This window comes from Eurytemora carolleeae, unplaced genomic scaffold (genome assembly GCF_000591075.1).
Source record: "Eurytemora carolleeae unplaced genomic scaffold, Eaff_2.0 scaffold250, whole genome shotgun sequence".
Taxonomy (NCBI): domain Eukaryota; kingdom Metazoa; phylum Arthropoda; class Copepoda; order Calanoida; family Temoridae; genus Eurytemora; species Eurytemora carolleeae.
This window is the reverse complement of record NW_019396156.1, coordinates 118,152-128,412: the sequence shown is the minus strand read 5'-3', so window position 1 is coordinate 128,412 and position 10,261 is coordinate 118,152. Positions and strand designations below refer to the sequence as shown.

At 33.4% G+C, this 10,261-nt stretch overlaps 1 protein-coding gene across 1 annotated transcript in view; it reads left to right on the top strand.

Moving 5' to 3' along the window:
• The first annotated feature begins 4,114 nt into the window (after positions 1–4,114).
• LOC111696679 (amyloid beta A4 precursor protein-binding family B member 1-interacting protein) overlaps positions 4,115–10,261 on the top strand; it is a 40,775-nt gene continuing 34,628 nt past the window's right edge. Inside the window, exon 1 of the mRNA XM_023466368.1 lies at positions 4,115–4,236. The gene's annotated coding sequence lies outside the window, so the exon portion shown is untranslated. The remainder of the gene's footprint in view (positions 4,237–10,261) is intronic.

Sequence of the window (10,261 nt, the reverse complement as noted above, 5' to 3'; positions counted from 1 at the left end):
TAAAAATAATATCTCATCTTAAAAATTCAAAATCCTGAATTTTTTTGGGAATGTTTTTTATTGAAATTCTTCTAATTCTATCGGGTTTTGGGGACTGTAAAACAAAGTATTTGTAATGTCATGTTCTGATATCCGTCAACAAAATCATGAAATTTGAAACTTTACTCCTTACATCAAGGTTTATTCAACATTTACAGTTAGGAGTTTTGATAAAGTTTTTGCCACGAACTCATACTTTCTAGTCCAAATATCTTTGCAATCTGATGGTTTAAACATTTGATTTTTAAAGCTTAGATTATTTGATCTAACAGAATATTCATATTTTGAAATATCTAAGGTCTACAAAATTGAGATTTGACTTGCAAAGATATGGGGATTATAAAATCAGAGTTTGTGACAAAGACTTAATTCCTTTAAAATTACTGAACAAACAAAGGAATTGAGTCTTCCCCACAAACTCTGATATTTTAATACTTCTATCTTTGCAACCTAATGTCGTAGACCTTCGATATTTCAAACTATCAACTCTGTTAGATCAAGTAATCTAAGTTTGAAATATCAAAGATTTACACCGCGAGGTTGCAAAGATAAGGGAAATGGAATATTCAAGTTTGTGGCAAAGACTCAAATCCTTTTTATTTTCCAATCCCTACATCTAAACCTGATTAGAGAACCCTTACGCATTTGAAACTATGAATTCTTTTAGATCAAAAGGTCTGAATTTGAAATATCAAAGGCTTTCACCATCGGGTTACAAAGGTTTAGGGATTAGCTACTTGGAAACTATGCCATGTGCTTGAGGCAACGAAATTTTCTGTATAGTGCCAAATTAGGCCAAGAAGTACTGAAACATGTTTCGAAAAGATTACTTTAAATACAAACTTTAATAAAAAGGGAAATTATGATATCAAAACGATCGATTTTTAACGTACTCCAATAAAAAATTTAAAATGAGCTTCAAAAATGGTCTTTATGTAGAAGTAGTTTTTAAAAAATGACATTTGTGATATGAAAATTATAAACTCAAAAGTCAAGTCAAAAGTTGTTAAAATTTACTCAAATTTTGGTATTTTCTGGAAAGTTTAAGGAAGATATGCTTAAATCAAATCAGTGGTCTAAAAACCAGCTGCATTCTAGGAAATAAATAAATATAAAAGATTTCCTTTAAAATAAGAAGAGTTGTGAAAATGTATAAATTCTGGTTTGAATTTAATTTTGTTTGGTATAACAAGGTGAAGGAACAGATGTGCGGGGTTCCATCTTTTCTTCACACAGTTTTCAATCCGGTCTTTTAATCAACTCTACGCCTTTTAAAGGGATTGACGACGTTATTTGGAAAAAATTGTTGAGATATCTTCAGTTTCTCATCCTACAAATGTTGAACCTTGAGCCTTTGAACTCTGCTAAATATGAATTGCATTTCTGCACCTCTCTGCTAAGGAATACAATTTAAAACAGATGTTTTTACTTATAAATGTTTCTCAAATATTTTAGAGGATTTTTTAAATTTCGTGAATCATCCCTTTAAATGTTTGAAGTTTGCGTGTGAAGGATTGTGTATGTTTGATGGTGTGGGTTTATTTCAGGTTTTAAATGTTCAGAGTTTAGACAATTTAAAATCTTATTTAAAGATTTTAAAAATCATTATCAATAATTAATTTAAAGCAAAACTTAAGATAAAGGAGGCAAAATAAAGCTTCTGCAGAAAAAAAAACTTTTTAAAGTATATCATTTTTAATAATAAAAAAACTTAATTACTCAAAAAAAAGTCTGGCCTTACGCGTAATTAAACTTTTTCATTTTAATTCAGTGGTAATTTCTCGTCAATCTTTAAATCGAATATTTTGAAAAGAAAGTATGTTTAGGAAAATATAATTCGAATATTTTGAAAAGAAAACATGTTTAGGAAAATATAATATAAATATTTTCTTTTCATTCTTTTATCCCCGTCATTTCTGGCAGGGTTTCTACGACAGGAAATTATGAGTTTGCCAAAAACACATATTTTTATAAACAATTATTTTCCGACACAAAAAGACTTCTATTACATTGTATTCCTTTTTTGTCGCAGATTACACTCATTAGATTACTTATTTTTCAAAATCGCTAAAAAATATGAAGGACAATGTCTTCTAGTAAGATATTTTTTTCGGATTTTGAGATAAATTCTTTAAGGTCCACGATAAAAGGTTTGGAAATCAGAATTTGTGGCGAGTAATCGATAAGTTTCCATAAAAAACTTTTTCTTTCGAAAATTCAGAATGTCTAATTAAGTATGGGACATGTGAAATTGTGTGGACTAGTGAATTGTGAAGTTTTTATTTGAATTGTTGGGGGGTTGGTTGGAGGGTTGGTTTTTACCAGGGGGGGCATATATCACACAGGAAGGATGACAGAGCGCTAATCTACTAAATGAAACCTAAACCTTGTCAAAACAGGATCCTGAACCAGAACCTTAAGGTTCGGAGAACCCAGGGAGAAAGAACACACATTGAACCTGAAACTTTTAATGGAGTCCTGATTCTTTGAACAAGCTCAAATATTAGCTCTCATAAAACCCCGAGTTCCAATTAAAACGCCGATATTATCCGACATTTTTGATCCCTTGATTCGATACAAGGATCAAGAAAATATTGCCCAGAGTTTAGTTTGAGGACGAATTCTCTCTGAGTGTAATGTGAGTATAGGAGAAGGGCAAGGATTCCTTCTCAGGTTACATATCAGTTCTGGCTCTTACTATTTAAACCGATTATACAATAAACGTTTATTCTCTGGTCTCCTCCTTCCTTATTGAATTCTTAAACCCTTTATCCTTACAATGAGATACAAACATTTCCTTTCTGTCCTGTCTCTGCTGGTTTCTTCTCTCCTTATATATTTCCTTTCTGTCCTGTCTTTGCTAGTTTCTTCTCTCCTTATATAGTTCCTCTCTGTCCTGTCTCTGCTAGTTTCTTCTCTCCTTATATATTTCCTTTCTGTCCTGTCTCTGCTAGTTTCTTCTCTCCTTATATATTTCCTTTCTGTCTTGTCTCTGCAAGTTTCTTCTCTCCTTATATAGTTCCTTTCTGTCCTGTCTCTGCTAGTTTCTTCTCTCCTTATTTATTTTGTTTTCTCTTGTTTTATTTTTTTCTTCCTTATTTATTTTTATTTTTATTTTCTTTTACCATCTTCTCTCTTCATTTTTTTTCTTCTCATCCCTGAAAGTTTCTTCTCTCCTCTAATCTTTTCACGTTTCTTTTTAACTTTTCTATTCACCTTTTCTCACTTTTCTTTTCTCCATTTTCTTTTCTTTTCTCCCAGTCTATTTTTCTTGTGTATTTTTTTCTTTTCTTCTCTGTTTTTCTCTTCGATCTCCCCTTTTTTAAGTTTCTTACCTCGCCTTTTTTCTCCTCTCTTTTCTATTTTCCTAAGTTCTCTTCTTCTCTTTCTTCTCTTCTTTTTTTCAACTATCATTTTCATCGCTTCTTCAGTCTGTTCATCCCAGACCAAACATACAGAGAACGCCTCACTCCAATCTTCTTGTTTCTTCTCCCCCTGTCCCATCAATCCTTGTTTCAGTCCTAGCTCCAGTGTCATGTCATAACTGAAATATTTCTTAGAATGCTGGATTATTCTAGTGTCAGGTTTCCCTCTCTCCAGGTTCCTCTTATACCTGGAGCTCTCATCAGTAAATCTATTATTCTTCTTTACTTTTTTTTAGTGTTAATCCATTTAAACAAGAAAAAAATAAGGCACAATTTGCTGGAAGCAATTAGAAAACATTCATTGTCTTGTGTTGTCGGATGTTTGCGCAAAGTGCAAAGGGTTTTTACTGCTGTAAGAGAAGAAATGAGATCTTCCTTAGGTTGGGATTAAATAGATAAAGAGGGTTCAGATTCTAAAGCTCAAGCTAGTTTATATCATACATAGGCCCCTTTAACAGTTTTATTCATAATTCATTGAATTGGTTTTAAATAGCTGGATTTTCGAAATCTTAAAAGGTTCCGTTTCGGAAATGATCAAATTTTTGCCGAGTTTCTCCAAGTGTTAGATCCGGCCCCCGCCCCCGGCACCCGCTCCCCGCCCCCCACGGACATCATGTAAGCTGGAATATCGAGGATGAGTAGAGTGTAGAGTAGTAGTAGTAGCAGAGCGGCCGGACTGTGCAGAGCTTGTGATTCATAGTGATCCGAGATATATAATATATCTTTACACTCATCATAGTGTATTATTACTCATAGTGAGACTTAACTCCAGGTTTGTAGAGTTACTCATCAAGGACATTTTATTCCTTAATACATAAACTTCTCTTACTATCTTCCTAAACTTCTGATAAGATAGTTTTTATTTAATAATTTAGTGGAGAACCCATTTATTGAAGCAATAAAATAAATATAATGGTTTAGCTCCGTGGTAGAAAATACCTTCTTGACGTTTTTATCCAATAAACTTCTTTGAATAACTGTCTGGGTTTATTTGATTTCGTGTATTTGGATAGGGTTAGTTTAATATTTGAATTAATGTTAAAGTTCTGCTTTAATAGAAGGTGTATTGTGAGTGTGAGGGGGGGGGGGTTTGAAATCCTCTGATTCATTGTTTCTTTCATATTGTTACACGTTTAATAATATTTTATAAACAATGAAATGAAGTTAACCGAAGTTGTAAGGGGGAAGGGGGGGGGAGGAAGAAAGGGTTAACCCAGCAGGTGCACCCCCTCAAGTCTCCTATAACCCCCTAAAATCCGCCCCCTCCCCTCCCTTGTAGCCAGCTGGTCAAAGATGTAAATCAGTTAATCAGTTTATATTCGTTAACTCTGAAACGGAAAATGCAATAATTATTCCCCCTCCCCTTCTCCTCCTCCTCCTCCTCAAACAAACAGACTATTAAGAAACTAATGTATTTTAAATCCCCCCCTTTGCTTGAAAAGTTACACCCCTGTGTGTTATTTAACAGGTGCAGATTTTCTAGCACATACATGCAAAACCTAGTGCTTTGGATGAAGGGGGAAAGGGATTAAAAATAGGAAACTGGGGGGAAAGGGGATTAAAAATATGAAGCAGAGGTAAAAGAGGATTGAAAATCGGAAAAATGGGGAGCGGGGATTAAAAATAGGAAGAAGAGATGAAATGGGATTAAAAATAGAAAGAAGAGCTGGAAGGGGATACAAATAGGAAGAAGGGTGAAAGGAGCTGAAAATAGGAAAATGGGTGTAATGAGATTAAAGTAGAAAGAAGGGGATTAAATAATGGAAGAAGTGGAAGGAGGGGGTTAAATAATGGAAGAAGGGGGAGGAGGGGATTAAATAATGGAAGAAGGGGATGGAGGGGATTAAATAATGGAAGAAGGGGGACTTTAAAGAATTGAAGATGGAGGAATGGGAGATATTCAATTGTTGTCAAATTGTCTGAAAAACTACAAGAAGCAGATTAAAACATTTGATAAATCTAAGTAAAAGGATTTTAGCAGATTTTGGGTTGAAGTATGGAATTATAAGTATAATGAATATTTAGATCTGGGAGATGGAACACATAGTTAGATCCAGATTACTAAGCAAAGTATCAATTTTCAAGGTTGGGTAGATTTAAAGTCTCCCACTGCCTTTTATTTCACCTCACAAACTGAATTACACTCTTTTTAAGCTTGTAACCTTTGGATCATGGTATTGACGAGGGGGGCAGAGTAACACAAACCCTTGAATACATATTATCATGTCACCCCTAGAACTAAAAGAATGAAAACAATGAATAAACAATTCTAAAAACTAATTTCTGTTCCAACTCCAGGCTAGGGTCTACCCTACAGGGTGTCCCACTTAAAATTCGGACATTTTGTAAAATTATCTAATTTTTCACAGGATGTCATCTTATAAAAAATAAAAATTGAATCATCATATTTTGATCTAGTCACGTGATGAACACCCTGTATTGATCCGATACAACTTCTCCACAAGTTCTTTTGTTAGAAAAACACACTTAGCTGTGTAATTATAAACTTGTTCCAAACCAATGACTATCATCGATATAAATAACATTTTCATTTATTTTATATTTTTTTGCGCAGAACAAGAGAAGTAGATTTCAAATTAAAAAAAATAAACTGATCGAACAAGTTTATTTTTGGACAATATTAAAAACGAAAACCGCGCCTTAAACTGTAGAAAAAACTGACTTTATTTTCATTTCATTTTCACTTATTTTAGAGTTAACTTTATGACGGTGAAAACCATTTTAAAATCTGTTTGATAAATAAATTATCGCTAATATTTGGTTTTTATTTTATGGGGCCTAAAACTTAAATTCTGCGGCACTCATTTTTCACTTATTCAGTAACTTCTACATTAGAATCTTTTGTTTAATCTGTTAAGCCTAGCTGTAATTTTGGTCTTACAATATTTTTAGTTTTTCACACAGTGTTAGGTTACAGAAACCCCCTGGTGCTAACAATAGTTTGCATAAGCTAGATATTGTGTGGTTGAACCACTCATGGTTTTTAGTTTCACTGCTCACAAAACACAAAAATCTAAATTTTAAAATAATACATACATTTAATTATTGAATATCATTGAATTATTGAACAAAAAAATGTTAAATTTTGTGTTAAATTCTTTAATTTAAACAATTCTGACTGGCTTGATACTTTCTGATAAGCCTTTGCTGGTCAAATTTTACAAGCAGTTATTTCAAAAGGCAATAATATTTCAGGGGCATATTTTTTCTTTGAAAATACAAAAATGTATTATTATAAATCCTGAATTTAATATTTTTTTTCTCTAATTTTTTTTTTTTAATGAAAGTTTTTAACCTTTGGTATTTGTAGAATAAGGCAGGTTTAAAACCAATCTAAAAAATGCATTTTAGGAATATTGGTTTAGCCTTAAGACTTATTAAGCTTAATCTCGAACAGAAGATTGTTTATCTGTCGGATTCTTCCAACTGTTGGTTGGTTGGCCAAGCTGACGTTTGGTTGGTCAAACTGCTGTTTGGTTAGTCAAATTAGTGTTTGGTTTGTCAAGTTGGTGTTTGGTTAGTCAAATTGGTGTTTTGTTAGTCAAAATGCTGTTCGGTTAGTCAAAATGCTGTTTAGTTGGTCAAACTGCTGTTTCGTTAGTCAAATTAGTGTTTTGTTAGTCAAATCTTTGTTTGGCTGCATCAAATAGGTGTTTGGTTGTCAAACTGAAGTTTGGTTAGTCAAACTGGTGTTTGGTTGGTCCAAATAATGTTGAGATAGTTTAGCTGATGTTTGGTTGGTCCAAATGGTGTTTGGTTGGTCCAGCTGGTGTTTGGTTGGTCCAACTTGTGTTTGGTTGGTCCAACTGGTGTTTGGTTGGTCCAACTGGTGTTTGGTTGGTCCAACTGATGTTTGGTTGTTCCAACTGGTTTTTGGTTGCATCAATTAATGTTTGGTTGGTCCAGCTGGTGTTTGGTTGGTCTTGGTCCAACTGGTGTTTGGTTGGTCCAACTGAGGTTTGGTTGGTCCAACTGGTGTTTGGTTGGTCCAACTGATGTTTAGTTGGTCCAACTGGTGTTTGGTTGGTCCAACTGGTGTTTGGTTGGTCCAACTGATGTTTGGTTGGACCAACTGGTGTTTGGTTGCATCAATTTATGTTTGGTTGGTCCAGCTGGTGTTTGGTTGGTCTTGGTCCAACTGGTGTTTGGTTGGTCCAACTGATGTTTGGTTGGTCCAACTGGTGTTTGGTTGGTCCAACTGGTGTTTGGTTGCATCAATTTATGTTTGGTTGGTCCAGCTGGTGTTTGGTTGGTCTTGGTCCAGCTGGTGTTTGGTTGGTCTTGGTCCAACTGGTGTATGGTTGGTCCAACTGGTGTTTGGTGTGTCCAACTGATGTTTGGTTGGTCCAACTGGTGTTTGGTTGGTCCAACTGATGTTTAGTTGGTCCAACTGGTGTTTGGTTGGTCCAACTGATGTTTGGTTGCATCAATTAATGTTTGGTTTGTCCATTTAACTGCTGTTTTAAAATTTGATATTTAAATATTTTGTTCACACAGTGCTCAGTGCACACCCTTAATATTTAGCCTATTCATTTCCCGTGCAATTTTACCCCAGGTTTTTATTTAACATTCATTAAAATAACCATAAAACATTACTGTCCGTTTTAAGGTCTTTAAACACCCTCTAAACGTCCTTATACTGGTGACCCTTTAAAGATTACTTATCAAGAAACCCTTTTTAAAGTTTTTAAAGGTTGGCACAGTTTTATCATTTTATTATTTTCTAATTTTCTTAATTTTCAGGTATGTTTCTTAAGAGATAAGAATTTACAGCTTAATTCAACAAATCCTGATTTTAAAGAGACTGAGGAAGTTTCTACGTAACTTGAAGTAATCCTTATATTCAAAAGTTTTAATTCATTTTAATGAATTCATCAAAAATAATTAACAAAATGTCTAAGATTCATATTTTACTAAGACGATACTTGCACCAATGAGTCTATAGGATAAATAACCCAAATATAATCGTGTATGGCATTAACACGTGGACACTTGAAATTACGTTGACAACGCCTTTAAAGCTAATATAGGACTATCGACATATTAAAATACCTTTAATGTATTAAGATAAGTTTAATTACACACTGTAAACATAATAATCAAGATGAAAGACCTGAGCTCTCAACCATTTCGTTATTAGTTGCTTCAGGCATATTCAAGGCTGAATCAGGCAGTTATTGAACAATAGGCATATATGTTTAATATGCTTTGTACAAATGAAAATGGTGCAAAGAAAAAAAATTAACCAGAAGGAGAAAATTTTAAAACAAATTCATATTAAACATTTGAAAACTGATGTCTTTAAACCATTTACATATTAATTTGGTGAAGGAAGAAAACAGTATTCGGTTGCAGGGGACCACAATTGTGAATAATAATTAAATTCCGTACAGTCGTCTCTGAAGTCTCATCTTGTGTGAGTAGCCCTGCATTTTACTTTAACCACAATAACAGAAATTATTTTGTAAATTATTAATTATAATGTTTTTCAGAAATATAATTTGTAAAAACCAAAGTTGGAATCTGTATGTGTTTAAAACTGAGAATGATTATTCCGGGTAACGACATCCGTTGACGATATTCCAGGGGTGGATTTTTTCCTTTTATACCATAGCATAATAATTTTATAGAAAAATCGACCAAGTTTTGAAGCAAAAAGAAGCAAACAATAAAAAATTTTACAAAGAAAAAACTACCCCTGAGATTTTCTTTTAATTACCAGTCGAAAGTAACACTAATGGTGGGATTAATGTTGGATTTAAGCGACAAGTTTGTTATTCAACCTTACTGCAGGAAAGGCAGGTCGGGGGGGGGGTCTTTATTGCACATGGGTAGGGGATGAAGGGAGAATGTTTGAAATTAGAATTTTGATGACTTTGCAAGCAATTTCAAGCCGTTTCAAGCTAATGAGTTTTGTGTAAATATGTATATACATATGTAAGCATGAAATTCAATAATAACTCAGTGCTTGTCTTGTAGCACTTTAATAACCTTCATTATTATAATAAGAATTAGTTTTATTATCTTCAAATAGGTGGTTTGAAAGTGCAAGCATACATGTTAGAATATAGGTCGAGAAGTGATTAAAAAACTAGTGTCTGGGGTCATAAAAGTAAATACATTCTGTTCTGGGTCTTGCACGAACCACTTTTCATGTTCATTGTCCAAGAGGGTTTATAGGTCTGCAAAATTTATCAAGGGGTTTACAGTATCACAACTGCTGGTTTCTTAGCACTTGGATAAACTTCGATTTTGTCTAAAAAGATAGATAAGACTTAAAATTAATGTGTTTCGCTTATAAAATATGTCTGTCTAACCTGTTTTATGTTTACAAACAAGTTCTTTTTAATTGGATGAATCCACATTTATATAATTAGTAACTTGAGACTTAATGATATATCGTTGGTTCGGATATTTAATACGGGTCGCGGTTTTAATAGCAGAGGTCTTGCTTTTTATATTTATATATGGGTGAACCAAAACTAAACAATTTATCTAATAATACAAGGTTAGCCATCAAGAATGAGACTTCAGAGACGACATTACATTAACTTTCTTCTTTTTCTTGTCAAAACATTAAAACAATACTTCTCACGGCAAAATCAAGTTCAAGCAAGGGACGTGAAGTTAAGTTCTTTATTATGGTAGAACATTCAGTTCAGGGAAAGTACATGAAATTAGAATATATTTAAGTCAAAAACTAAATCCCTGCAAAAGTATTTGTACTAGGATCGCAAATTTTCGCTTTATAATACTCAGCTTGACATAGTGGGGGG